This window comes from Centropristis striata, chromosome 14 (assembly GCF_030273125.1).
Source record: "Centropristis striata isolate RG_2023a ecotype Rhode Island chromosome 14, C.striata_1.0, whole genome shotgun sequence".
Lineage (NCBI taxonomy): Eukaryota > Metazoa > Chordata > Actinopteri > Perciformes > Serranidae > Centropristis > Centropristis striata.
Genome location: NC_081530.1, coordinates 18,993,365 through 19,019,120, shown reverse-complemented (window position 1 = coordinate 19,019,120; position 25,756 = coordinate 18,993,365). Strand labels below are relative to the sequence as shown.

At 39.5% G+C, this 25,756-nt stretch overlaps 1 long non-coding RNA gene across 2 annotated transcripts in view; it reads right to left on the bottom strand.

Annotated features, from left to right (window-relative positions):
• LOC131984281 (uncharacterized) overlaps window positions 1-25,756 on the bottom strand; it is a 45,144-nt gene that overhangs the window by 13,910 nt on the left and 5,478 nt on the right. For both annotated transcript variants that reach the window (XR_009395558.1, XR_009395559.1), the window contains exon 3: window positions 25,460-25,579. This is a non-coding gene — a long non-coding RNA (uncharacterized LOC131984281). The remainder of the gene's footprint in view (window positions 1-25,459; window positions 25,580-25,756) is intronic.

Below are 25,756 nucleotides of genomic sequence, written 5' to 3'. Positions count from 1 at the left end.
AACTCTTTTTAAAGTGTCTCTTGGAGCATTGTGAACACTTTATGCTTCAGTTTTGCTCCTAAAAGCTCCACTGGAACATTTTCCACACAGCAGGCGGTCCTATTGAAGCTATTTTCCATATTTTAAGGACTTGACATCCCAGGTGGTATCTGGAGAGTTTAACATAAGACAGAGATGTACGAGTCATCCTGAGCGCTCACTGTGGCTTAATGTTTAGCACGCAGGTAGAGCAGGCCGAGACTGATATGACTAAGAAGTCGCACAGAGACTTGCGTGATTCCAGGGGCGCCACGGTCCCCTCAGGGAAGATTACATGTACAGTAAGTATGCTTGCAGGCACCTGCTAAGGATTTTGGAAAAAGAAATTCCTCACATTCATGTTCCTGTGTGCTCCGCAGTGACCCCTCAGTTCACACACCAGCATTCCTGAAGCGCTGGAGGAAGGAATGATAATTTCTTTCCAGCTTCACTAATGCAACAAGCCACAGCCTTTGTCCTGCACACATTCCTCCGACACATGGAGCAGATTTGGCTGAACGACGGCCTGACAGCTGATCTTTAGCTGATGATGTTTGGAGCTCAAAGGCGAGAGTTGCATGTGAAGAGGAGGCAGGTTGATACAGTGTCGCCGTGCTGCAGCCACAAGCAGCACACTTTGTGATGGAAAAAGATTAAATCACCTGATGGTGCAGAAGTCCCTTTGATCAGCTGCTTTGTCATGAAAGAAACAAATGAGCAGCAGGCGGGACGGTTCATCACAGGAACAAGTTCCAGAGTCTGAACCCGAGCTGGATGACTGCAGCTTTTCTATGTGGAGATTTTGCGGAGTTTCCTCAAAAACACCAAATTACAGATGCTAATTTTTGTTATTTCTGTTCCATCATTCAACCGTTGTTAATGGACAAGCAAGCAACTGAGTCACAGTACACCCATCTGGTAAAATTAAGACTCTTGGCATGGACACATGCCACACAAAAATGTATAAAATTTGGCCCCGTTTACACGAGGATGCTTGCGGGTAAAAACGCCAAAATATTTTATCGGAAGCACCTTTCATTTAGACGGTGACAGCGTTTTTGGGGCTTAAAAACGCCACCTTCCAAAGTGGAAAAGTTGAATACGCTCCGCCGTAGCTTGTCCGTCTACACTGACAAGACGCAAAACTCTGCTCAGATCTGCTCACGTCACGTACGCATTTACGTCACATACATGCCCCAGTACAGGAAAATAAACAGTGGGATTATTAAACTTACAGGAGTCTTTCCACCAAATGTACAGGATATGTACAGATAGTATTAGTGAACAGAGAAGGATCTGTAATTACCTCTATCACATTTTGGATGCACCAATTGGTGGGAGGCGAGCCAGACGGCTCTGGACGAGACCTGGGAGATCTAGTGGATGGTGGATAACTTTGTGGAAGGAGTAGCTGATGAAAATACGTGGTGTGAAAACTTCCACATGCCCAAAGATGCTCTTATCGCTTTAAGTGAAGCCGCCTGGCATGCATACAATCCAATTCACACACTTTTGCATCACCGTATGCAGCAGATTTCCTCCCGAAAACGTTTGTCTAAACGCGGAATAAAAAGTGAAGAAGCAACGCCACGTGGCGTTGCGTCTTCTGTTCAGACCGTCATCATGTAAACGTAGCCTTTGTTTTGTGGGTTCCTATAAATGCTTGCACAGCACAGCGGAATATTCATGCAGGGGAAAAAAATCAAATGGACCTCTGACCTTGATTTCCCGCAGCAGAAAAATATGTCTGACCAACAAATTCCATTGTATCTGGTTTGTCTAATGAAATTGTGATGTCCATATCAAATAAATCTCGCAAATGGGACTTTTGGCGTCATTGTCTTACCTGAACCAGAACCAGGTAAGTGTGCAACAGCCTCTACGGACATCACTGCAGAGGCGAAAGAGGATGTTAAACTAGGCTAGGAGAATAAAAGGAGGAATAAAAGGAGAGCGTGACCAAGCAAGAGGCTGCCAGACAAGAGGCCTGGACTTGCTTTTAGCCGTTGGGGATCGAAATCAAAGTCTGCAGACGGACACAGAGCTGGACGTCTTGCAGTAAAATTGGCTCCATGACCAAAAACGTTAGCAAGTGAATATCAGCTACATTACTGTCTTCATAGTGTCCAGGCTGCTTGTGATCTCAAGCCATTTACTTTAGCTTGTCTATCTGGATATGTTGAACCAGAACTCATAAACTCTCATCTCTGTTTTTGTTTTCTGTATTTTGTTTTTGTTTTAATGTGTTATGTTAAGCGACTTTGAGTACTTATAATTATTATTATTATTATTATTATTATTATTATCATTATCATTATCATTATCATTATCATTATTATTATTATTATTATACCTGGAACTCTTGACAAAGGGTTTAAACAATGGGCCAATAAAGGTGTTACAGCAATATACACAATAACTGAACGGGGTAAGCTGCTGAGTTTTGAAAAACTAAAGGAGAAATTCGGATTAGGGGAACATGAACATTACAGATACCTACAAATAAGAGACTACTTTGAAAAAGAGATAAAAACTGACACCACAAATGAAATAATTGGGGTATTTCAGAAAGCTTACGAGGGAAAGAAATTTAGAGTAATTTCAGCTCTGTATAAAGGATTGATGTCAAGTAGAAATAGCTCCTCTCTTTATATCAAGGAGAAATGGGAAAAGGAGCTTGGGGAACAAATATCTGAAGAAGAATGGGTTGTCATGTGTGAAACGCAGTGCACTTCCACTGATCCAGGACCTGGAGAGAGCTTAACTGGAAAAATTTGATCCGGTATTTCATTACTCCTAAAATCAGGAGGGGAGTTGTATCAATCCAGCAGCCATGCTGGAGATCATGTGGACTCATGGATGTAGACCATTCACAAATATTTTGGTCTTGTGAAAGGATAAAACGATTTCAACCTTAAAAGGACCTTAAAAAAAATAACAGGATACGAGATACCCAAATCTTGTAAGGTACTGTACTTGGGACATTTGACAGGTGATATACAAAAAGAGGATCAGTATCTAATTAAAATATTGTTATCAGCAAGTAAAAAGGCAGACTGTGGTATAGGCCAACACCCCCGTCCGTCGAGCTGTGGAAGATATTTATGTGATGGAGAAACTTACACACAAACTGAGACTTCAAGAGTCACAATTTGATGACAAATGGGAAAATGGACAAATAACAGAAGACAGGAAGAGGACGCCACCACTTCTACTATTTGACAACAAGGACATGTTGATTTGATTAATTGCAAGGTTGACTTATGTGTATGTGCTACGCCCGCCCCACTGTAATTGTTCAAGAAAACTTTAATTAAAATAAGTTTAAAAAAAAAGCTTCTGCTAGGTCTGGTGCAAATTATCTGTGTCTTTCTAATGAGTTTGTCCAATAAAAGGCACATATTGTTGCATGTGTATCATTCCAAGAGTTGAATTTTACTTTGTTAAAAAGCTTTTAACCTTTCTGCCTTTATTAGACAGTGGAGGCAAATATGAAATGTGAAGGAAATGAAAAAGTCATGCAAGAAACAGCTGGAAATTGAAACCTGGAACCCTGCAGTTATACGGGATGTTTCCTCGATCACTAAGGCAGCCTTACATGTATCTGTCTTTTAGCTCCAGGCGTCTGCCTCTCATACTGGCATTGGCTTAATGGATTCTGGTTTTAATAGACTGAGTAGCACTGCAGTAATGACCTTAATCATTTAAGATAATTGGCTGTGACTGTGCTTAAAGATTTCTATATCACACTTGTCCTCGTGTCGCTGAATCAAGTCACCATCAAAACATCCAACACTGCAAATGTTTGGCAGCAGAATATGAATTCCTTTCAAAAAGCCCACGGTGCCAATTTGCAGAGGGACAGAATATATTACATATAGTCCCTTTACACGCCTCAGCAACGCACAAACGTCATATCTCTATTTCCTGGATACACGGTCACAGATGTTGGATATTAAAATGTTCAGATATTCATATGATTCATAACAGGAAGAGGTTTGAAAATAAGAACTCACTGGAGTTTTTATGTGACCTCTAAGGTGAAAATAAAATAAATCAGGCAGGTGTAAAGGGTTGTATTTTACGATGCGTGAGAATCTGATATGTCTTTATTTCTTGAGATGATTCCTGGATTCGTTCAGGTGTTTTCTTGCCTGACTGAGCTGACATGTTCACAGAGATCACGCGACATTTCTGAGCGGTCAGATCACTGTTTGTTTAGGGTTGAAATGTCTGTGTGTAGCTGCAGGAGGTCTGTGCTCAGTGTCGGGGCCCGAGACCAGAGAGGCCCCACCTGGAAGTACTTCTGCCGGGGTCAGAGGTCAACGCTATTGAACCTGAGTGACAACATCTATACGTAAACAAAAAACACGGAGCGTAATGAGAGAGATGTTGGGTTCATGGGAACAAAAGGAAAATTTAGCCTTGCTTCGCCACAGTCAGACTGCCAGTTCATCAGGGATACGTTGAATTAAAATAAAAAAAGACTTTTCACCTTTTAACAACCTTTTTACAACTTTGATTCATTCTATACTTCTACAATAAATGTAAGATATTGAGAAAAGGTTGCTTATAGTTAAGTTTTAATACCAAACTGCATAGCTTTACATCAATATTTGCTATAATAAAAAAGGTGACTCTAATTTGGGTTTATTTTTCTCATGTGTTGGAAAACACATGAGACTATTCAGTTTAATGAAAACTGCATAAAAACATTAACAACAATATTTGTAAAAAGAGACGACAACAACAGTAATAATAGTAGCAACACAGTGGCACAGCCTCTATAAGTTCTTGATTGATAAATTATTAAAATAGACAAAGATTAACTTTATGATGATCTACAAATCTGTTAATCATTTAAAGTTACTACAAGGAGTTTTAAACTGGTTATAAAATGTCTCAATTTAATACCAATGCCTCTAATATGACCTGCATAAGTAATTGAGACCATCAGGGAGAAAATGGCCAATATTTTATATTTATTTCCTGCCACACAATTCATTTTATTTAATTGCAGTTACAATATGGACTTCTGCAAATCAATACTGCAACATTCAGAGATAGCTCCATGATGAGCAGCTCGTTCTCTGGCCATGAGCAGAGCTGAGCTGTGCTGCTGGTCAGGAGGATCTTTCGTTCACTGTTCATTGACTTCAGCTTGAAGTCAATGAACAGATGAGACAGGCTGCGGTGGGGCAGTGGGTTCGTCTGCGCCTGCAGGACCTGGAGCTAACCACCACGGAGGAAACCAGAACCAGGACTGAGTGCGGCAGACTGTCAGACCCTGCTGCAGTTAAATTTGATGCTTTCTAAAGGGAGTCTGGTGCTCATGAACACTACTGCTTTTGTCCATAGAAGCCGAAAAGCTAAAAGGCAGAAAATTCACTTGTTTAAGCTTTTTAACTGTAAATATATGCCGCTTCTCTTGGTCTAAAATCTTTGTTCGGACAAAGTCATCTGAATATGAATTCCTCTGCTTTTACATACACGCCTCAGCAACGCACAAACATCATATCACAGATGTTGGACTTTTAAATGTTCAGTTAAAAATACGATTCCTCACAGGAAGAGTGCTGAAAATAAGAACTCACTGGAGTGTAGGTTATAGTTTTTTTGTGACCTCTACGGTGAGAATAAAATAAATCTGGCAGGTGTGAAGGGTTGAATTTTATGAGAATCTGACTTGTCTTCGGTTTCATGAGATGATTTCTGGATTCGTTCAGGTGTTTGTTTGTTTTTTGCATGACTTTCTAAAGGTGACCATGAACACTACTAGCCTGGCTAACACCAGACTATTCTCAAATGAGGTCTAGTCCGGCAACGAGCAATGTATTTCTCCGTAGAGGAGGTGTGGTTTACGATCCTCCGGAGCCGTTTATTGGGCGCTTAGAATGTCTATCAAAAGCGTCTGTAGGTAGCTCTTAGCCAATCAGATCAGTTATACCAGATGACGTAGTAGAGCAAAAGAAATGGATGTTTGTTGTGTGTGTGTGTGTGTGTGTGTGTGTGTGTGTGTGTGTGTGAGAGAGTGTTGTTTGCTGCTTTGCTCCTCCAGTTCTCGCTTTCTGCAAGATTATTTATTTTCACGCTTTCGTGATTGGATCCCTAAAACAGGGCTAAGAAACTGGCTTGGTTGCCAGACCGCCTGGAGGTTCGAAATTAAATTCGAGCGCGCAAGGCAGTCTGGGTATACCCAGGCTAGAACACTACCGCTTTTGACCATAGAGGCCGCCAAAATCACCACAGAAAAAGTTCTTTTATAAGCTAAAAGGCAGAAAAATTCACTTTTTTGAGCTTCTTAAATGTAAATATTTGCTGGTATTCTTTGACTAAAAACAATCTGTTAGTGGGATCCCACTAACAGATTGTTTTTGCCCCCTTAACATTTCACAAAGCAGCCAGGTATGACTAAAATAACCAGGAGACTTCCTGTTCGGAGAATCTTGCAGACTGAATACTGTCACAGAGAAAATAAGTCATTTGATTTACTGAAATAGAAACAATCAATGTATCAGTGGCGGGCCGACCTTTCTTTCTTCTCTTTGTAGCTTTGACCTCGATGTCATCAAATTGTTCCACACAATAATAGGAAACGTTAAAAAGCTTTAATATCAGGAGAGGCATCTCCTCAGACGTTGTTTATCATTAAAACAGTGACAGCTTCAGGAAAGGCTTCTGCAGGGGAGGCTGCCTTGAATGAGCAGAGAAGAATAGGTGTCACTTTGTTTGCTTTGCTGTGTTGTCAGGGTGTGGAGGATGCCAGCTAACCTCAGCGGGAGAAAGTCCCTGATTAACACAAACCTGCACACAGATGCCAACTATGTCAAAACAATATGATGCCCCCAAGGAGGTGCAGGAAAACTGGAAACAATGTCAACAATATGATTTTCCAAACAACAACATTCCCAAAAGACTTTCTTATTGTCTGTTGGAGGTGATAAGATAACTTCCAAGAATCTCTCCTTGTGTAACTCCCCAGATAAAGCTGCAAGATCTGTGTAAAGTTTACAGTTCGTAAAAGAGGTCACGATGCTTTTTGAACTCGTTAGCCAAAATCATGAAGCATCAACAACACTTTGACCCACAAAGAACATGAATCCAGATTCGAACCAAGGTCAACGAACCATCTCAGCGGGTATTTAGTCTATTCAGCGATCGCTCTTCATAACATCCACGAGCGGAGAGGAGGACGAGGAGGACGAGGAGGGGGGTGTAGTCTTCGTGTCTCTGCTTATTGAGACATGCCAAACATTCCCGTCCACTGTGTGCGATCGCGTCTGCGTGGATGTGTTTGTGTTTGTGTGTGCATGCTCTGACCTGAGCACAGACGTGAACACAACATGTGAATTCACCTCCACGAAATTCCAAACACTTGTAGCGACCACGAGCCAAAACAAGGGGATGGTTTCCTGTTTTGTTCTCGGCCCCTTTTGAAAGAGGAGACCCCCACCTTTCCACCACCCACCGGCCACCTATAACCCCCCTCACACACACACACACACACATACACACACACACACACACACACACACACACAGGCTTCAGTTTCATAAGAAAAGGATGGAAAGTCTGGAGAGGAAAAAGCTTTCAGAGTCTCCATCAGTAAGTAGTTTTCCATTTCAGGCGGTTTAATTCACAGCTTTTGTGTCTTATCGCACTCGCAAAAAAGCGCCGTAAGCATCAGTAGGCTACCTGCTCCATAAACATGCAGCTCCGCTTCCTGTTGTTCGCTCCAGACTTTCCTCAGATCAAGTTGTACCAACCACAATGAAACGGCTCGTTTTTTAAAGGTACAGAACATTGTGAGTCGATGGTATCACTCCTCTCTCTTTCCACGCAGCCTGCTGGTTATATTAACTGCAGTTTTATTTATTCTCAGAGCTTCCACCAATTATATCGAGAAATGTTAAAGAAACAAAGTTCTCATCAAAAAGGCCTCCACTTCTAGATAGCTGCCAGTTTATTAGGTACACCTTGCTTTTAAGTTTTATAGAACTAGGTTCGAGAACAAAGACTTCAAACACATCCCAGAAGAAAGTTGCTTAAGCACACCTCATTCATCACCGTCCTCACAATCCTTTCCACCAAAATCCCCCCTTTTCTTTTATCTCTCCCTTCTCTCTCGCCCTGTTTGGCTCAGAGTCACGACTCCTGTTTTACTTCCATCTCCCTGCCTTCAGCCGACACCGAATCATCGTCGCTCTCTACCATCTTTCCGTCCATAAACCCGACTTCTGCCCACATCCCTTCATCTCCTCATCTTTCTATCCCCAGTCGACCCTCATCCTTTCAGCCAGGGCCTCGATCCTCCTCTCCTACATTATATCTGCTCTCCATCCTCAACCTGCATTAAACTTTTCTCAACTCAAATCTTTATTGCTGCAATCAGTTTGTTAGTGAATAAAGTTGAACAAAGCAGCCTTCAGTCCCTTTGCAGTCATTTCGGTGCAGAAGTGGTGCACAATCTACGTAGAAAGGGTCTATTCTTACTCCAGCTCAAAAACTCCCTATAACAACTGCCATATCAGGAATCAGTGAAAAAATGACAAGGAATTTTCAGGGAAAATCTGCTACAATTATCAGAATCGGCAAAATCATAGACTGTATGAAATATGGATATTGTCTCCAGTACATAACAAATTTTTTTCTGCAAAAAAGGAAGCTCCAAGTGTGTGGTGCTGGCCATCCCAACATTGGCAGTACCAGACTCCTCCTAACTCCCAGATAATCCAAAAATTGGGCAAAGAGGTGGTGTGTGAGTGAGCTGAGGTGGGCTGATTGCTGTGGCTTACTCAAATCGCTCATAAATGAAACAGGTGAGTTATATGAAATTGCACTCCCTCACAGTTGTCATAAATGGGGAAATTAGCTATAGATAGCAGCCTGTAAACATGTATTTCTGCTGTAAAGTTGTGCCTTTTATCATGGGGATCTATGAGGAGTGACTTCCTTTTTGCAGCCAGCCTCAAGTGGCCAGTGGAGGAACTGCAGTTTTTGGCTCTGGTTTCATTTCAAGCGCTGCAGGTTGCAGCTTGGACAGAATACAAAACTTTATAGGCATGACAGTAACTAACAGGGTGGGGCTTCATCAACGGTCGGTTACAGGAGGAAGTTTTCATGTGGTGGAGGTTTAAGCAGTGGTCTCTGAATGTGAACAATCAGCCACAATAAAATGACAAATATGTGCTCGTGTTGAGAGTTCGCTCTGCATGGTTCTCATTGAACAAACATCCAGACATTTATATACAGCACACTTGTATTGTGGTTTAATGATGCCCTCATTCCAGTGTTACATAACACAGCTTTAAATCATTATCAAATTAATTAAGACCTTTCCACTGACAGCTATCAACACAACAGGAAACTCCTTCCTCGTTTCATTCCACAGAACGGTAAAGGTGGAGGTGCTTGCCCTGTTCCAGTAAAAGTCGAAATAAGGACATTTTTCAGAGGAATCTTTGCTGTAAATAAACAGGGAAGGGAAGGGGGGGTTGGAGGCTGTGCGGGGGAGGGAGGGAGGCTCTTTTATTGCAACAGTTTGATTGTTCTCAGAGTCAAAACAACGCACGCTCAAGCCACTGTAGACTGGCATTGTAATAACAAACAATCCTTATTTTCTGCCATCGAGGTTTATACAATCCGAATTGTCAGGCAGTGGAAAAAAAAAGGCGAGAGCTCAGGCCACAGCCAGAAAGTGGGTGCAAGTATCTGCCTGCAATAACAGGAACCGCAGAGTGGCTCCTGCAGCGCTGCAGATAAGAGCCAGGCTGAATGAGGACCTGAGGCTGCCTCATAAAGTTCCAGTAATGAATAATGCTGATTATATTCGGCTATTTCAAGACAACATGGAATCAGAAGCCAAAATGTTCAGTACATGACACATCAATATTCCTGTTTGCATCATGGAATCTTTAAGAGACAATGACAACGAGACGCTTTTGTCCCTCTAAATGACAGCAACTGCTCCCCTTTATGTCCTTCAGGCAGCTCTGATGTAATGGAAAACATAAAGACACTTGTGGAATGCAGTTTGCTTTAAATCCTTTTCTTGCCTCTACGCCCACGCAGGCCACAAACTCAGGTGGAAGTCGTTACGAATGTAAAGGTAGAAAATCCAACGCATCGTGCTGATTTGGCTGCGTTTCCCGTCTTTTTTGGACAGGAATCTAGGATGATTTCCAAATAATGTCAAATGGCCTGGCTGTCGGGCTCTCTGAATAAAAATATTATGAAAATATTAACCAGAATTTCAAAAACAAACAGTGTTATCGACTTTTATCATCAGCGAGCAGAAGAGGCCTGAGGAAAGGGCCTTCCACTGAGTTATGCAATTATAATACAGACCCATTTTTTGCTGTAAAACAAGGTCAGGCATTGCATTTGTTTAATATCTTGTTTACAAGATAATAAAAGTATGTTCAGGGTGTTCTCCTGCTGACAAACTGCAGAGCTGTATGTAGACACCACACTGTGTGATTACCGAAAGAAAAATGAATCAGTTCTTCGGGAGGATATACTTGTCATAAACAAGCCTGCGGTTTGCACCGACTGGCGTTTCAAGGCCGTGTAATCATCACACGCTTAAGATTAATCATTTTAAATATAGATACGTGCTCTTGCATAAAAGCCTCGTCATGCTGCGGAAAAATAGCACGACAGAAACAGGAGGTTACAGCAGGTAATGTCTGGAAATTGCTGGAATTTAGACGTAAACATCAATTAACACGTCACACAGCTGAGTGTGAGATTTGTGGCCTAAATGCTGAAATTGTAGAGATATAAATTAAACATCTATCTCATGTAGAAATTGCAATTAAATGCTGCTAAATGGTTTTGCAAAATACACTTAGAAGGAAATGTAATTGCTCCCTGGATTATGTTCCCTGGCAACATTTTCCAGTGTTTGCATCATTATATTGTCCTGTGTCTGGGTACATAAAAGTTTCTGTGTTAGTTAATTACTAGGGCCGGGACTCGATTAAAAAAAAGAATCTAATTAATTAGAGGCTTTGTAATTAATTAATCAAAATTAATCACATTTTAATCGCATATAAATATTTGACCTGAGAACAGTGAGAAGTAATTTTTTTCACATGGATTTTTAGTATACCATTGAATAATGACTGAATACATAAGCTTAAGCAACAAAAATATTGTTTATTTTTGTTCAACTTTCTCCTGACACAGTGCAGTGCACACTATATTAAATATATTAGAAAGAACCTTTTTGGAAAATGACAAATGAACCTGTTTTGAAAAAATGGCAAATGCATATATTTTGAAAAGATGGCTAAATGAATCTCCTGCCTGAGTTCATCTAAGAGTAAAGAAAGAGACATGCCTCCTCCCTGCCATAAGAGAGGAACCTGCTGAGGTGTAATTTACATCAGCTAAATGTCCAGCCATTGTCCCTGAGGTAGGGAAGACGTTAGCGCTATCCCAACTAGCTAGCTATCGCTAGTTGTCATGACGCAAAAATGTAACGTTAACGAGTCGACTTTAAATAGGCTAATACAATGGTGTTACCTATCAATAGTACTTTCTATAAAAACGTAAATGTTAAGTCCTGTCAAATACTACCACATACTTCAGTTACAACATATCAAAACAGCTTATCCCACTAGCTTACCTGTGCTGCTCATCAACACATGGCTCATTTAAATATTCAAATGAGCCATGTGTTGATACAGCATGTCTGAAGGATGGAGAGTGGGTCGGGGGTTGACCAATAGGATGGCTGTATAATTCCATAAGCCCACCACGCCTCACTAGCGTTGTGTTTATACTGGAACTTTGACAAGGGCGCAAAGGCCACATTGCCCGTAAATTGAACATTTTTTCACAGGACATCAAGGCCAAAGTGCGGGGCTTCCTTGTTGCATAACTAGCACACAACCATGCTCTTATCGACGCTTCCATCCGTTGTTTTTTTGTAACAAAATGTCCCATCATCCACGGGGCCAACCAAAGCGTCTCATCAGCTTCTTCGTTCATGTTCACTGTGGTTTGTTGTTGTCTGAACTCATGAACGCTAGTTGGTGCTCCAGTATAATCGGTCTGCCTTAAATTCATCCAGTGAGAAACGTTCCGCGGTGCAAAAATAAGTGCGATTAAAATGCGTCAATTTTTTTAACGCGTTCATTTTTGTGTAATTAATTAATCTTAATTAACGCGTTAAAGTCCCAGCCCTATTAATTACATTCATGTATTACACTCTTAAATTAAATGCAATGCAACAAAAGTTATTTACCTTTTTCAAAGAAACAACAATAATATTGTGCATTTGACAAAAACAAAATCTGTAAAATTACCTGGTAACAAGACACATGACAACAAGTCCTGTCTTGTGTTTGAAGTCAGCTTTTTAATATTTAATAAAGCAGCAGTATTTCCCACACCTTCACCAGATGCTTTGAGTTTCCAGAAAGACACTTTTCTTTGGAAACAAGCTTTTACACTTTTTTTGCCAAGAGCAAAATGAGAGCACTGACACAACTTGTGTTTGTGCATCAACTAAAGCATGCAGTTAGCATAGCTTAGCATAAAGAGTGGAAGCAGGGGGAAACAGCTAGCCTCTGTATGAATATCTAAAAAATATGCCTCGTAAACATTTTAAAATGTATTTAATTCATGTTATCCACGGTTACTGCACCTGATGATGATGTTTTTACACAGAATCATTAGAGAAGTCACTGGAAACTGCTTGGAAAAGCCCAGGCTCTTTCCAAATTAACCTGGCAGGTGATTGGATGAATCATCTTTCACCCTCAAAGTGTTTTCTCGGAAGAAGAGCAAAAGCCTTCAGTGCTGTTCTTTTCTCTTCTTTTAATGTAGAAATACTCTTCAGTTCTGATAAAAACTGATGCTGTTGCAGCATTTACACTAAGTAGCTCCTCACAAGACGCTGATTGGTTGAGACACTGCTAGTGTGGAGACAAGCCTAATCCAAGATGGATTTGCAATTTGGATCCTGCAATTCTCATGCGATCTTCCGAGAATTCTGCTATCTGAATTCACCAACAGTGACCACAACTCATCAGTTTTCAGTTGCACGGATTAAGTGATAAAACATTTACATTAGTGAGCTGTGGAGGTCTCAGTAGCCATAAACAACTTAACTTCCCAGTCTATGCTAAGCTTGGCTAACAGCCTGTAGTGCACAAAACACAAGTGGTATTGACCTAATCTTCTTCTTGGCAAGAAAGTGAAAAGGCTCTCTAAGATGTTGAATAACTCTGTTAACATAACCTTAACTGTTTTAAACAAATATTACCAGGAAAAAAAGATGTTGTGAGTGGGTATTTTGGTACTTTGCTACTACTTTTATGTAGAAACGTTTCCTCGTTATTAGACCTGTAACAGTTCATGTGTTCATCAGAATATATGGTATATTGACTGATGCACAAAATGTGGAAAGTTGGAAACATGGAAATCTCACTTTTTACATTATGGGACATAGTGGAAATGGAGACATTTGCACCAACCAGACTTTCATGGATTATGTTCCCTGGCAACATTTGCTAGTCTTTGCATCATCATATTGTCCTGTGTGAGGTTTTTTAAGTTAGTAAAAACATTAGTTAAATGCAATGTGACAAAAGCTATGTTCAAAGAAACTCCAATAATTCTGTGCACTTGTAAACCCTACTCAGTATGTTGATAAAAAATATAATCCAGGCAGCATTACATTTCATTCAAAACATATTTTCTGTTCTTTGTCCTGTGTACAACTATGTTGATTAAATCTCTGTTAATTTGAGTGTTGTGGGCTAGATATTAGAGGTTATGGCCATGTGGAATAAAAGGACACAAAGTGTGAGTGACAGCTGTAATTTAAACTCCTTCATGAGATTCCAAAGAAGCATCTTTTTAATCCTGAACAAAGCCACCCAGCTATTAAATAGGCAAGAATCTCTGTGAACTATGGATGCCCTGAGGAGTTTGGCAGTCGAGCCGGAGCCACATTCTCACCACTCCTCGAGAGGAGTTCCCATCCAATAAAAAAACAGCTCACAGGAAGGAGGGCTTCGAAGAATTCAGGTAAAAAACAAAACAAAAGTAGGAACGAGAGTCCCAGTAGTTCAGTGACTCAGAGAAACATGAAGTTCTTACAACACTTAAAAACAAAGTGTTTCCCACCACTGCTGCCTGCTCTCAGCCTCTGGCTCTGCTGCCGTTTGCTTGTTATTCAGGTTCAACTGGAACAATCTCACGAGTTCCTCATCATCATCACCACTTTGCATTGAGGACGTGGGTTATTATGATTGGCACTCTCCGACGTGTTCGAGGTTTGCGTTTATACCGACTTTGATGTGAGTGCTACTGTGTGGCTCATCTGGAGAAAATATGTTGCTATGGGCGAAAAGGTTTTCACAACAAAACACTCCCTCTGAATGTTGCAGCTGAGTCACTTAAATTTCAGGACAAGTTCAGTCCCGGTCCTCAACCGCTTAGGTAGCAAGTTTTTCAATTTATAAGTTCAGGTGACATTCAACAGTTTGTTTATCAATAAAATCCACCTCAGGGCAAGAATGGAGCCCTTTTCAGACTGATATTATTACTGATGCAAGCACGGTGGTGGCGTGGATCAGAGCAGCAGCAGTACATGAACAATAAGCGACAGCAGCAGAGAGTGATATCAAAACACAAAAAAACTGGCTAAATAACTGCCCGTAATGCTGTTTCTCACTGTAGAGACTGAACATGATTCAATTGCTGTCGGACTCAATTGAGAGACGTTTTTCCGATGATACGGCCCACTTCCTTTCTTATTACCGCACAAATAACGTACGTCACTTATTTTACATCTTGACGGCTCTGTTGGTTCACAGTAGTCGTAATTCCATCAAAAAAAATTCTCTGTGCATTTTGAAGATTTGCATGATAAAAGCTTGATGGTAACAACAAAATTCTATAAAACTTTTTAAAATGTGCATAAAAGTTTTTACGCTGGCTTGAGGTGGTTTTTGTCTTTTTTGAAAAATAGTTAATGCACTGAAAGGGAGATGGAAACACTTTTTCTGAATAAGTTCCGAAGTAGCAAACATTAAACTCTCGTGACTGATCAGCTGTTTCCTCTGACATAAAAGAACAATTATAAGTTGAACAATTGAATCCAATTCCTGAAGACTCCATTTTCTCTCCTGGGTGGCCAAAGTTGTCCGATTAGTGACCTCTTTTTTGTTATTGATTTATCTCCACTTCTTCTCCTATTTACTGACAGATGAGCCTACAGCAACACATTACCCTGCCATCTTCTGACCAAAGCACGTTTATGCAGCTGTGTTTATTCGTTCCAAACCAGTTGATGGAAACATCCCTAAGTCACATTTTCTTTAATGCAACATTTGAACATTTCGCTTCAAAATTCGCTTTGACTTTAATGGAAACACAACTCTTGATCCCGTCTCGAACAGTCTTGCCAATTTAACACCTCTGTTACTACCTCTGAAGGCGGTACAAAGCCAGATCACTTGGTCTCCACATCACGTCTCAGGGACGTTGAGATTGAAGGTGAAATGTTACAGAGGCTTAAATATAGCATCTTGACACAGCAGTCTGAAAGGAGCTTGAGTGGTGCATCAAACACTGAAATCAGCAGAAATGTACGTTTGTTCTAAGATGTTTTGAACCTGAGCAATTTTCCAAACATTATCACCACATCTCACTGCAATGCTGCATATATTTGTCACCTTGTCAGTTTGCTTTACAGATTCATAACATTTATAAGCACCTTTAGCGGCAACCTGTGCTGTGTTCCAATACCCATACTTCCATGAGTACACTTAAACACAGTACACTATCCGCACTTACTAAGTACGCAGATTTCAGCAGGTGAGTGTTGTTCCAAATCTAATACTCCGTGGTGCACTTACCGGAAATTATGCTTGCGACAGCCGCCGCGGCTCGTCACCCACAAAAAACGTCCGACTTTGAATGGCGAAAAAATTATCCTTTGTGTTGTTTAATCTTTACTTCTACAATCCGGCAATATGCCTCCATTAACGCAGCAAATGTGGAGAATGCGCCGACGTCGTCGGCCGCCATTACAAACATTTTTTTAGAGCTGAGCGGCTCTGCCTGGCTCCGCCTCTTCCGCTACGTAGACAAGATGGCAGCCGTTGAGTGCGTATAGTGTACATCGTTCCACACTCAACGTTTTGACCGTTATTAGGGCAACATCCGGGTCCTTTAGGTACACTTCTTTTAGCCGTGATCGGAATCGGAACACCCTGCGTACTCAAACTAAGTATAGTAAGTACGGGAAGTATGGGTATTGGAACACAGCACTGGTCTCCTAAAAATCATGATCCCATGCATCTAAAGTGTATCTCCATTCAGTATCTCCATTCCTCAGTTTTGAGGGAAACACAATTTCTCCCAGATTATGTTGGTTTTTGATCACAAAAACATTTCTAATCTAAATCTGCAGATGTCCTGCATGGGCGTGGTTGCGGTGGATGGATGGGTAAGGACTGTTCGTGCCCTATGTGAAACAAAATGTTAATGCAGAGTAATGCAACAAACATATTCATTTTGACCCAAACCTTTTACTAAACCATGTAGCTTTGGTTCCTCAACCGAATCATATAGCAACCGTTTTGCAGGTTGACGACACGTTTAACCTGAAGTTTGTTTCAAATCAAATATGTTTCCCTTGAAAGAGAATGCTGTTTGGTTGTATGGGAACATAACTTTTAGGTCAGGGTTGATATGGAGGAGAAGCTAATTTGAAACAGACCTTACAAACAATTATGTCAGATGAAAAGGTCACAACACGACGAGACAATCACAGGTTACAGGAACATAGTGCAGGTGAGGCACAGCGGCCTTTTTATTACCTGCAAATTACTGCGTTCTCCAACATGTAATTTATGAACGCAGGTGGGCTGTGATAGTCAGTTACATTTGGATTAGGTACTAATTTTGGTAAAGTACAGATGCATTAAATTCAGAGTGTAATTACCCTCTTTACTGCCTATTTCCTTTTTCATTAGCAAACACAGATGTGCAAAACATGCAGGTAGTCATTTAACATAATATAAAATAAGTTTTCTATCTGCTATAACTTGAGTTTTAGTTCTCTAGTCTTCAGCATTATTACATTAACATTTGTTTTTCTTTAAGAGGCTTCAGATTCACAAAAAAGATTCAAGACTTTACAGTTTAGATGTGATAAAATACTTTTAAATGTAATTTCTTCGCACAGTAGTAAAAGGTCTCAATGCGCAAAAAAAAAAGACTGTTAAAATTAATGCTGAGTCATGTTTATCACTAAATTACTACTGATTAAATGCCCCACATGTAATTCCTAGTTATCACAGTGGAAAGTGGAAAACTACAGTAATTTTTATATACTATTATATATACACTTCATAATCCATCCATCAAATATATGCAAGTAGCTCGACCACTTGAGGTTCCGACGACCTTGCTTCAACTTCAGAGACTGCCTCAGGATAATCTATATCTATATCTATACTCTTTAGAGCTACAGGGAAGTTCCTGATATAAAACTAAAAGATCTAAAGAATCAACTGGTACCAACCATGTTGTGATATATTTTTCGTAAGGGGGGGATTTTAGTGAGGGAAAACATGGCATGACCTCTGACCTCAAGATATCTGAATAAAACAGTTTCCTCTCTACATACAGTGCTTGAAAAACTTATTAGATCACCTGTCATAATAATGAGAAAACATAAATATTTTAGAACCTTTCACAAGCTTGTAGTTTTAAACAAGCTAAATGTTTTTGTTTTTTATTTGGCAAATAAACTAAATTCACCTTTTTATACCGAAATTTGAGCCAGCTTACTGAGCATAAATGAATCAAGCAGAACATTCAACCACTAAAACTAATTTTTCTGTTCAGGAATGCAAGTAAATAACTATAATTTGACATCCCAATCAAGAAATAATAATGTGCTTTACTTTTTTAAAATTTGTGGATAACAATAATAATTATATTTAAGCATTAAAAATGTAATTTTAGTTAAAGAGCTTCTACATACCAGTGAATTAACCATTACAGAAACATAAAAAATGATTTGAGTAATTACTAATGTCGTTAATTTAGGACTCTGGGGCACAAACCGGTGGTCTTATAAATTTGTTTAGCACTGTACATGACTATTTTATGCTGATAACATGCAGTTCAAGGCAAAAACCCCATTGTTTTATCATGTATTAAAATGTGCTAATTTACACCTATTGTATTTGAATATTTCTGCATACTGGGGTCTTGGAATTGCATGAATTTGGTATCACTGGGAAGCTCCACACTCCAGCTTTAAATACATGAATGCATGAATTACTTTTAAATATGCATAATTATTTAAATCAGAGTTTTAAATCTGCACATGATATGCTGCTCATGAGGTCATAACTTGACAAAGAAGGCTACACCAAATCATGTGAACTTTGTTTAAATGGATTCTGCATAAGCTGCATATGCACAAGGTCCAAGATGCACTAAAATATGCAAAAGGCCAAATTGTGAAGAAGACGAGAAAGAAAGAAACAGACCAAAAGTTTTATCAGTTAGTTAATGTCATCTTAGGCTACTTTTTTTAAAAACTCTGAAAACTCAATATCCATTGACACCAACAACAGAAGATTCCTGCATGAATTCTTACATTTGTTAATCTGCATTGATCTCGACACACATCTGCACCTCTAATAAAAAACCTCTGGGAGCTCCGATTAGACAAAATCTGCTCCACGCAACGTCTGCTGCTCATATTCCTCCCAGCACATACATACACACACACACACACACACACACACACAGTGCACATCGCTCTATTAATAACATCGCGTGCCGGCAGTTTTTCTTTCCCTGGCTCTCACGCCATGACATCACAGGGTTTAACATATTCGCAGTGTTACAGAGCGGCTTGCATTAAGTCGGACTGACAGCCGGTGACATTAAGCAGCATTCCTTACATGCTGCCCTGTTGGGGAAAGCAGTTAGAAGATCATAACATATTTGTGTGAAGTTTGATGAGCGTGCAGAGCTGAGGGGGAAGAGGCTTACGGAGGATTTCGCTGATCATGTCAGAGCCAATAAACGGTGTCGCTCGGTTCACTTCAGAGACGAGCACATTAAAAAAATACATATCACCGAAACATCGAAAACACTTTTCATCTGTTTCAACATGTCGGCGTGGCACTCGGTTCTTTGTGTTCCTCTGACATAATTCCGTCTAATTTTACAGCAGCTTGACTCATGTCTAATTGCTGAAACTGAAGGTACGTAGAGGTAATAATACCTCAAACTACAATGGATGCGTGCCAGAGATGTTTTCAGGGCCTGTGAGTGGAAAACTGAAGAAATAATAATTACATACTTTGACATATGAGTCAAGAAACGATAAGCATTTAGAAGCTTTGTGTAGTGAATATTAAACTGATAGTAAAGTGAGTAAAATGAGGACAACAATTATGTCTAAAAGCCTTCCTCAAACACTGAATGAGCCAATAACGAGCCTGCAGAGATGATGTGTCACACTGCATCAGATGAAACAGGCATGGAGAAAGTTTATGGGTTAAGAAGGATAAAGGAAGTGTTGTAAGTGATGCTCATCTGTTTTTACTACATGTGACTAAACTTAATGTTTAATAGCTTACAATCATGTGACTGTTGGCACTTGAAATTCAGATGGAGGGCAGGAAGAAGAGTCAGACTGATACTGGATTTTTTGGAAAAATTACCCCATAGAGAGTTAAATTTTCCACTATACAGTATATATATGCTGAAATTCTTGTATGTATACAAGAAACATTACCAGTACACCTATTTTATAAATTATAGGCAGAATGGTTGAAATAATTTGTTAAGGTTGCTGTTTTATGTTCCTAAAAGCAAATGTGACTTTTTGTTTGTTATTTTTTTTGTGTGTTTTTTGGCTTATGTTTGTAATTGTTATTTTTTTGCTGATTTATAATCGATGTTGGACATTATAGGGTCAATGAAAGCATCTTTTTGTCTCTCTTTCTGTGCTGTTTGCTGCTGGATTGTAAATCAGAGCAAAATTTGCTGGGCAAACTGTGGGACGACACCATTCCTATATCACCCCAAGCTTTTCTGTACCATTTTTCTGCATTATATTCTGTATATATATAGTCAAGTCAAATGGATATCAGCACATATCAGACATATATCCGATATATCTGTGATAGGCCAGTGTTTTTCAGTAAAACCTGCTAATCTGATGTCCTGCTATATTAGGGAATCAAAAGTAGCCCTGTCTTCTTTTGATTTGGTCAATTAAAACGGCCAAAAACAGTATGAATCACAGGCGTTCATGCGGTATTGGTAGTCTTCCTTCAGTTGTCTGCACTCCATCTGAAAAGCACGCTGATGTCTAAGGTCACATCGAAGAAGCTATAATGTATCTGTGCAAGTATGTAAATTAAGCAAACAGAAAGACAGAGTGTTTACACTTTTACCAGAGAAAAAGCTTTTAGGATGGGCAGTAACTGATGTGTTTGGTTAACGTGAGGCTACCTCGGGTAACGTTGGCTAGAGTTCTTTTTTAAATCTAATAAAACAGCAGGACAGAGCTGCTAACGTTAGCTTAGACTGTGAGAGAATACAGCATCAGCATCCAAACCGAAATCGCTGAAATTGCCTGAAACCCAACAAACTAGTTGCTCGTTAGCATTTGAAGTCATGCTAACAGCTGTAAGTTGGCCTTTAACTGTAATTTAGCATCCATTTCTTTTGCTTTTTACACTTTTGCTTTTGTGTTTTCGGTTTAGAGAGGGTTTTTAAAAAATTCAAACTAGTTAAATGCTTGTGTTTGCATGGTACAAAGACTAAACTATGAGAGTAACAGTAACATAAGATTATTCTTAGGATTTTTACTAACTTACAAGTAGCTTTATACAAACCAGTACTGGATTCATTTTGAGAGATAGTCACAGTCAATATATATTGTTAATGTCAAAGAGATTTCAGCACCATCTGAGATAAGAGATCACCCTCAGTGATTATCTACCTCCATAACTTCATCTTTATACTGATACAAGATCATGACGTACACCGGGAGCGGAGAAAGTTTAAGCAAATATTTGGTAATATTGTATATATAATATATATTTCGTAATATTGGGCAAAAACGGGGGCGTCAATACATTCCTGTTGCTGCATTAAAATGATGTTTGTGCGTGTTTGGGATCAGTCGTGTAGGGGCGTTTTCAGATAACAACCTGATCTCGAGAATATCCAACGCATCCGGTATGCCATCTGATACGGCTAATCCAAAAAGGCGTGAAAACTGTTCAGCGTGACGAGATACGGGCAAATCATGACGAAAAGGGTGTAGTCACGAATACCCTCATCATCGACTGAACGTTACAAGATTTAAACCGCAGAATGTCAAAATAATTTTGACTCAAATGTGACATAACAATAATAATCTGGGGTGAAATACAGGACAAAAAATTTCTTCAGAATTTTTCCTCCTGATTCTGAATATTCTTGTACTAATGCACAGACGGCCTCCATGGTTACAGGCTGCAGACGGTGGTGTGGCGTTCAGACCACTGCATGCGGGTGGGCAAGTCGGTATCACCTTCCTGACGCATGATGTCATGAACCGCCACCTCTATCTGCCATCACTGTCCGTTTCAAACGGCCGCTCATCCTCATCACATCAGGGCATGAGGGCTCGTTACATCCCTGCTCTGCTTTCAAATCCTGCATCAGTAGTTCTGCAGACTCTGCAAGGTTTGTGTGGAGTGACAGAGCGTTAAAAAAAAGCATCTAAATATGATTAAAAACTAGGGATGGGAATAATTAATCGATGATCGATTAATGGTCTTTAAGATTTGGTCAATCATGTGGAATTTTTAATCGATCTGTGTATTTTTTAATTTTAATTTTATCTCTGACTGTGTATCAGTATCACTGAACTGAAACACAGCCGAGCGTTCAGTTCTGCGGCCGTACGTCAATAAGCCAATGAGCTGAGAATTAAGTTGGAGCTACAGTTTGCAAATTGAAAGTTGTAATTACAATTATAAAACAGAGAGAAATACAAGAGTATTCATTTGAGCAAAACATGCTAGCATGAATTACTAGGTTTAATTTTATCCAAAACTTTTTTTTTAACACAAAACACACTTAAATATGAAGATTACTGTGAAAACTAACCTCAAGCCTCTCCAGGCGCTAAAACATAAAACATTGAACTCCTTGATGTTATCTTTACAGTTTAATCTCAGTGAAATTAGTGTTACGATTAACAGGAAATCTCTTTTCGTCCTTTCAAAATAAAAGTGTCTGTTATCCAAACAGGCTTTTGCATAGTACTGTATATCTTTTATTTTGCCCATGTATGCATGCATGCAGCGCTTAATCGATTATTTGATCGTTAACGTTATAGATGCTCGAGTTGGCAGGTTTCTTCCAAACACCCATCCTTATTAAAAACACAAAATTCTTGCATAAAGACATAAATAAATCCCTTGACCTGCTAAACGTCTCTTTAAAAATGGGACGGCTGCCAGTCTGATTTCCTCCAGCTTTGTGGACTCTTGCTGAGCAGGAAGCAGACTTGAATTCATCCCTGCAGGGTTAGTCTTTCCCCAGGAGAGCCCGCTCACTTTCCTTCTTTCTCTCTCTGACAAAGCAGGATGAAAAGTTTTGGCGAGGAAGGCCAGAGCTGGAAGCTGACAAGTGAACAACATGCTGGCAGCAAGAATGTGGTTATGAAACAGCCGAGCTCTCATCCAAAAATGACATATACAGCTCGTACAGGCTTTATAACAGCGAGCATCAGCGCTGATTAAAGCTGTTCAGGTTAAAAACGTCTCAGTGTTTTTGCTGGCATGCAATATTCACTTGAATTTGTCGAGTATACATCATTTCCAGTTAAGCAGCACAACAAATATCTTGGCTAATGATGCACACCTTAAGCCTTTACACATTTCCCACCTTTCCCGCCTTTGCTTACTCTTCAGTTAGACAAAGAGAAAACTGAGGTAGATGTTTTTAGAGCCAAGGGGGAACAATTAAAAGTCAACTAACCTTCAGTTTGCAATGTTAAGCTAGAAGCTTCTGCAGCCCCAGCAGGACTTTGACAAACTTGACTAGACGGATTTATGTCTATTTTTGCCTGTTCATATTTCCATTCTCCCGGCTTTTTAATGACTGTTTTCATTGCATTTAAATGCCCTTTTATGTAAAGCACTTGAAGGCTGAAGCAGTGGCGGTTCTACACAGGGGCCTACAGGGGCCACTGCCCCTGTGAAGAAGCCTTTGGCCCCTGCTGTGGCCCCTGTGTCAAATTAATAATAAAATGATCAATTTATAACAATGAACAATGGAGCAATTCTAAACTTTTTTTGTTCAAACAATATCTAATTGTACTCAAAAGGAACCCAGAATGTGTACACTGTATAATAGTTTAATTGTGCAATAAAATATTATATATATATAGATCATTCTGACTGTACTGCACTTTCAAAATAAAAAAAGTGATTGTGCACAAAAATGAGAAATGTCATTGTCATACAAAAAAACTGTTATTGTTGGTGAGTCTCATTAATTAAATCAATGTATTTGTATCTTCCAAATATACTTAAATGAGATGTTTAAATAAGCTAAAATAAAGATTTTGAATGCTTAAATATCATCTTTGCCATTTTTTAATGTGCTAATGTGCCCCTCTGATTAAACACTGGCCCCTCCTTGGCCCCCACTGTAAAATTGGTCTAGAACCGCCACTGGGCTGAAGCACTGAAAGGCTATATAAATAAACCTGCCTTAATGTTTACAACTACCGCGTCCGCCATTGCATCGCAGGATGGAATCGAAAAACCGACTCTCGAATATTGCAAGTTGGAAGAATATGACACTGTATAATGCAACAATAACTCCAGAAGATCGATCAAAATGGAAAGAACTGGTGAAAAACGTCATAGTGTACCTACGGCCACTTGGTTACAGATTATGATGATGAATTTTTACAGAGTTGAGTTGGCGGTGAGTTGATCTCCCTCCATCCGATCTGCTGAGTCCTTATCAATCTCTACGAAGAGACTGAAGACCCAACTCTTTATTGAACACCTTCACACTTGATCTACAGGGATGACAACGATAAGTATCGCACTGACCACTCGCGCGACCTAAATGCACTTACGTCCTGATAGACTCAACCTTAACCCATGGCACTTACTCTTGCTATGTTTTTGACTTCATATTTGCTTGGGTTGTATTAACTCTCATTTGTATGTCGCTTAGGATAAAAGCTTCTGCTAAATGACATTGTAGAATTGTAGAAAAGTGATCACTGTCACGGTCAGTAACTAATATTTGTAAAAAATAATAATAATAAAAAGATGCAATTGCATCAATTTGGATATATTCAGTGTAGCTGACAGACAAGAAATGTCTGCACCTTCGAGAATTTTCATCCTATAAAAACTATAAAAAATATGACCCAGTTAAACCCTCCTGTTAAGTTTGTTTCTCAGGAACAGCAATAATGTTCGTGAGTCAATTTGACCCAGGGCATGTTTAATTATCCAAAAGTGTCAGGAACTAAAAAACAATGAACAATAAACATTGTTAATATTTCATTAGAACTCCATTACTAACCATTTCAATCAATATTTAGCACAATTGTGTTCTTTACCTCTCAAAGATCATGGTTCAATAAGGATAATTCACTCGTTTTTCATAAAAAATGCTGCTAAAACTTTTATTTTTTATGTACATTGGAAAGACCTACATATAAAATACAATGGTTTAACATGACATGGATTTAAAAAAAATTTATTTTACATTTTTTATTTTTTTCTGTTAATGAAAAAATACTTTGAAATGGGTCAATTTCTCCCACAAAATAACAGGTTGGTTAACGATTTTTTAATATGTTCTGTGACACCTACGTCCATCTAATTTGTCAGTTTGTTCGTATTATAAGAAACTGATAAGATTGAAATGGAAACAAGCTTTTAAAACCAAAAAAGAACCATATTAGTGTTCTGATCACATTTATCAAGACTTTATTAGACTTATGATTATTACTGAAGTATGCACCAAACTTCAAATTATGCAGATTAAAAGCCAAAATGGAGCCAATATGATGTAACTCTTTAACACTCACTATTACCTGCTGCATGAATACAGTGTTTTCCAGTTGTTATGGCAACGGGGAAGACTGATTGAGCCACATGAGCAGGAAGTGCTGCGAGGACAACAGGATGTGCCCTGGCTCCGCCGTCGAGGTTTGAAGAATTCAAGGAAGTTATTGTACTTTGTGGAATGGGCTCAGGAATGCAAGATGTCTGCCGTTTCTTTTTTTTTGTTTGTTTCAGGTCTGAGTCGTATCACATGTTGGAGGCGACGGGCTTTGAAGATAACGTGACCCTGTGTGATACATGTGTGGCACGACGCTGGCACACGGAGGTTCGTGGTCACTTACCTCGACTTCTCCGACAGCATGAAGCTCTCATAGACTAGTGTAGTCTTAGAGTAAAAACACCTCGCTCAGCAGATATTTATGAGATGTCTGACATCAGCAGGTACGAAAGGAACTTGTCACCTGGGGGGGAGGAAAAAAGATGACAAATGTGGACCTTGTAACCTCAGTGGATGGTTGTTATCAGCTGATAAATTCAGGGAGCAGTCAGAACATGTCAGATAAAATAAACAGCGATGTAAAAAGCAGGAACTTCAACCACTTGAACCCCAAAGTTCCCCTGAAGCTTCAACTTTGGCC